Source organism: Berghia stephanieae, chromosome 5 (genome assembly GCF_034508935.2).
Source record: "Berghia stephanieae isolate SIO BIC M18660-M18661 chromosome 5, UCSD_Bste_1.3, whole genome shotgun sequence".
NCBI lineage: Eukaryota > Metazoa > Mollusca > Gastropoda > Nudibranchia > Aeolidiidae > Berghia > Berghia stephanieae.
This window is the reverse complement of record NC_088364.1, coordinates 13,175,030-13,180,029: the sequence shown is the minus strand read 5'-3', so window position 1 is coordinate 13,180,029 and position 5,000 is coordinate 13,175,030. Positions and strand designations below refer to the sequence as shown.

The 5,000-nt window shown below is 35.6% G+C and overlaps 1 protein-coding gene across 2 annotated transcripts in view; it reads right to left on the bottom strand.

The window, feature by feature from the left end:
• The window catches only part of LOC144972424 (uncharacterized), a 58,832-nt gene that overhangs the window by 48,473 nt on the left and 5,359 nt on the right, over nt 1–5,000 (bottom strand). The window contains exon 1 of one of the 2 annotated variants that reach the window (XM_078913590.1): nt 2,904–3,036. The exons of the other annotated variant lie outside the window; for it this stretch is intronic. The gene's annotated coding sequence lies outside the window, so the exon portion shown is untranslated. Of the gene's footprint in view, nt 1–2,903; nt 3,037–5,000 lie in introns of those variants that run through there. 2 annotated transcript variants of the gene reach the window in all.

Here is a 5,000-nt window from a genome sequence, read left to right as displayed (position 1 = left end):
TTTATTTATTGATATTACCTATTTATTTATTTATTTATCTATTTATTTATTTATCTATTTATTTACTCATTAATTATTGATTCTATTTTCTGCGGAGACAACCCCCGCCCCCCCCCCCCCTCCCCCACTCGCCCCGGTCCCCAATAAACTTTAGGTAACTTATTACCATGTCAACATTTAGCATGTTATTTATTGGTAGTAATGATTTGATTGGGGTTTTTTTTTTGGTTTTTTTTTTTTTTTTTTTTGGGGGGGGGGTTGTTTTTTGTTGTTTATTTTTCTTTTGTTTTTTTTTTTGTTTTTTTGGGGGGGGGGGGGGGAGGGAGTTGTCTTTGTTTGTTTGTTTTTGTTTTTGGTGTGTGTTTTTTCTATGCTTTTATCTGATTCTCCCTTTTTAATATGATTTTCATGAAATATGGAATGCGTAATCTTGGTTAAAGTTTCAAGGGAATTTAAGGAAGACTGGGTCCATTTTTAAGTCCTCTTACTGATAGCGGCCTTAACAAGTGTGTATGAAAGGTTCCAGACAAAGCAAGAAAGCAAAATACAAGAAAAAAATAAACATCCCTAATAATCAGTCTACCTCGACTGGCTGGAGATAGAACCTCAGATATTCTGATTATAGATAATCAGAAGGAATGAGGTTCGATTCCCAGACGTAGTAGACTGATTTTTGGAGATCTTTTTTTTTTCCTTTTATTATTATTTTTTTTTTTTTTTGTCTTTTTTTTTTCTTTCTTGCTTTCAAACACACTTGTTCAGATCTTTTTCTTACGCCGGTGCCTACTCCCTAGTTACTTAATTTTGTATTACTGATATGATATAGTTTAAACAATAGAGAATGAGATTAGCGGAAGAGTAGCGTCCCTTGATTGGACGTCCCCTTACAGAGAGAACGTCAATTTGGTTTTAAAGTGTCTCAAGCCGCTTTCACCGGAAGCGAGGACGAGAGACACATGCGCACAATCAACATGACGTTCTCTCTCTAATAACATTTCCGCCGGTGACGTCACAGACTATGGGTGACGTCCAATCAAGGGACGCTACTCTTCCGCTAATCTCATTCCCTATAAGACTTTCTCTTCTCAATTTTATAAGTTTTAAGCATAGAGTTGACTGTTAAGCATTGCTGGTGTCATCTAGACACAATAGCCAGTTAACGATGACGTTGCTCGAATCATCGAACATGGGACGTCGTGTGGGAAACTGTGGGAACGTCTGAGAACACATCCTGATTTTCTTCCTCGTCGTTGGTCGATCGTTAAAGATCGGACAACGTAATCGTTATCTTGCTAATATTGTTAGGGTATGCATGATAACGGGTGATAATACGGTATTATGTTGGGATGGATTAACTCTTCCGTATCATAGGAATGGAAAATCGATCATTCGATCATATTGTTTGATTTTCAATCACAGTGAACATTATATGTGTGAGTACGGCAGTTAATTGGTTAACTTGTAAAAACTAAGATTTCACATAATTTCCTTAATGTTTAATATTAACATCCGTTTTTTTTGTTTGTTTTTTTGCTATCTGCATTACCGCGACATTTTACTGTTTTTGATGCGATGAGTCACGTTAATATGTAAGTGACCATTCAGAGCCATTGAGTTCTGTAGCGTGAAATGGACAATAGCAATTGCTCATATCCTTTGGATAGGATGCTAGACGCAAAGAACAGTCCTCCAGATCTAACAGGCCAGTTACAAAATCACTGCTGGGTGGACAACGGGGTGGAGGGGGGGGGGGGGAACTCGATTGCATCTGGGATCGAATTCGATCCCTTTGCGTGTGAAACGAGTGCTCTACCTATTGAGCTATCGCGATTCGCCACGATTTATAACGTGCTCAGATACGTGTTGTGTACCGGTAGATTGCTAGTGCTTGGGTTGGGCAGACAAAGGAGAGGCAAATATAGAAGTGCTTTATCATTCCTTGCTTTGCTATTTCATTTCCTTGTTAAGAATAGGTAATAAATACAGTATATAAATAACCGTCACCAAGGCTCGGCGACACGGTCTTTGCTTCTTAACCAACATATACGAATACCCTCTGCTCTGTGTGGCCTTGAGCAAGTCACCTCGCCCTAGCTCAGTTTTCGGCGCTGTACTGCGGTTGACGCCTGGGTTATTCCAGTCTTCCCTAGAAATAGACCCTAAAGATAAATTTCCTATATTATAGGGAATTTTTTTTTTGTTAATTTTATTATGTATTTTTTTTCTTTGTTTGTTGTTTTTTTGGGGGGTTTTTTTGTGTGTGTTTTTTTAGGTATTGTTTCTTGTTGTTGTTGTTGTTGTTGTTGTTGTTGTTGTTGTTGTTGTTGTTTTTGTTTTGTTTTTGTTTTTTGTGTGTGTTTTTAATTTTTAATGGGTTGAGGCTGGGTCGACGCGTACTTATTTTAAGGTCTGATAACCCAATATTATTATTATTATTATTATTATTATTATTAATAATAATAATAATAAAAATAATAATAATAATAATAATAATAATAATAATAATAATAATAATAATAATAATAATAATAATAATAATAATAATAATAATAATAATAATAATAATAATGATGATGATGATGATGATGATGATGATGATGATGATGATGATGATGATGATGATGATGATGATGATAATTATACGAAAACTATTACCGCGGAAGCTGTTTCTTTCATCAATGCAACTGACAGTTACAAAGAGACAGAATAAAAACTGAAAACAATTATATAATCAACAACAACAAAACAACAACAAGAAAACAATCTATTAAAAAAAAAAACAAAAAAAAAAAAAAGAAAAGGAAGAAAAAAAAGAAAAAAAAAACATTAGAAAACAAAAACGAAAAAAAAATTAAAAATAAAAACGATACTTGAAAGTAAAAGTATTATCAGCCATTACATACCTTTTCAATTGTCTTGATACAATAAGACAAACAGCACTACATTACAAGCGTCCAATTATTAAATGAAATCAACCTACTACATGTATTATCATTTCATCATGGAACTTAGGCTAGGTCATTTACAAACTCCCAGTGTGGAATTTCAAGAAAATCTAAATTTAACCACATGCGAAAGAATAATGAATGATAAAAAATCCTTACATTTTAGGCATTGAAATCTAATTATAAAATGTTATACCTTGATATCGTAATCGCAATACTGTAATGTATGTTTTCTTTTGAAATATACAAGAATGTATTAAAGATTAAAATAAGAGGTTGCATCATGCTATTTTTTATCTACAATTTTTTCCCTCGAACAAAGAATAATGACAATATTGCTGCTTGAAGCTCGAAGAGAAAAAAAAAAGATAAATATTGAATTGTGAGCTTCAATTTATTAGACATAGACAGATACTGTGGACGTTTCGGGTTTGTCCTTTATCAACAAAACATATACAACCTTTATCTCTTCCCCCCCCCCCCCCCCGACTCCCCTGGCCATCCATCGTCTATTCCTCAAATTGCATCCCACTATTAATTACAACTATGACTATCACCACCACTATTGCTACTACTACTGCTACTACTGCTACTACTACTACTACTACTACTACTACTACTACTACTACTACTACTACTACTACAACTATTATTATTATTATTACTACCACACAATTACTACTACTACTAAAAGTGCTACTGTTGCTTTTGCTGCTGCTACTGCCACTAATGGTTATACTAAAACCCTTACAGTTTGTTATTTCCAATTCCATTGTGGTTATTCCCCACAATAGTCTACATTTTATTTTATTTCACTTTCTATACTATTTCCTGCCCCATCAATGTTTTTGTTTACTCACCTTAACTACACCACTATCACAATCACATTATCTCATTCGTCTGCAGTGTTTCATTCATCCTGTTTTGTTGATAAAGGGGAAACCCGAAACGTCCACAGTATATGTGTCTTCGTTTAATAAATTGAAGCTTACAATTCAATATTTATCGTTATTTTTTTCTATTGAACAAAGAACGTAGCTATGATAATTCTTTGCGATCCTACTTATATTTTTCCAAGCAGGAAGTAAATAAATTATGTGACGATTCATACCGTAGCCACGACGAGACCGTAAACATTGTTTTGCCAGGATGACTAAGATATAAAAGAAAAGGGATTTGAATCAGTTCATTGTCGCACTCTGCAAAAAACACGTATTTATAATGTTGACCAGAAAACTCGTCCTTCAAACGTCGATCGATTTAAATGGCCCTCTCATCTTGGCAAAAACACTCAAACCGGGACTTCGAATGTTATTTATCGACTTGTACATATATAAAGGTCTGACATCCGAACCCATTTATAGGCCTAGCTTAACACTGTTATAATGGACAATATTTTGCGTCATTTTTATTTTTTTTTTTAGATTTCCATTAAAACAATGAGACCAAATAAGTGCACGGCGTTATATATTTAGTGTTATCTCTTTAAAATGAATTACACTCCAGCATGGTTTCCTCGAACACGGTTTCCTCGAACACGGTTTCCTCGAACAGGTTTTCTCGAACACGGTTTTCTCGAACACGGTTTCCTCGAACACGGTTTTCTCGAACACAATTTCCTCGAACACGGTTTCCTCGAACACGGTTTCCTCGAACACGGTTTCCTCGAACTCATTCGAATGTCCCGAATGTTTTCCTTATTATTCTTTGTTATCATTCCATTCCTTTCTCGAACTAATGTTTTCCCGAATACGGTTTCCTCGAACTAATTTCACCCAGCCAGTGCAAAAAAAAAAAAATTAGATTAATTGAAATATTGTTTTTAAATGCGGCCTGTGATTTCGACCTGATGATTTACTGTAGTGCCGCGCTGAAGACCGGTCTGGACCGGCGGTCCCACGGTCTTTTAGCTGTGAACCGGAGACCGGTCCCATAGGGGAAGACCGGCGGCGGTCCTCACTTCTTATCACCTTTCAACGGTCTCGCGCCATAGCCTACTACTCCCCCAGCGATTCGTTGCCTCGGTAGCCTATCTTCCACCAATCACCACCCATC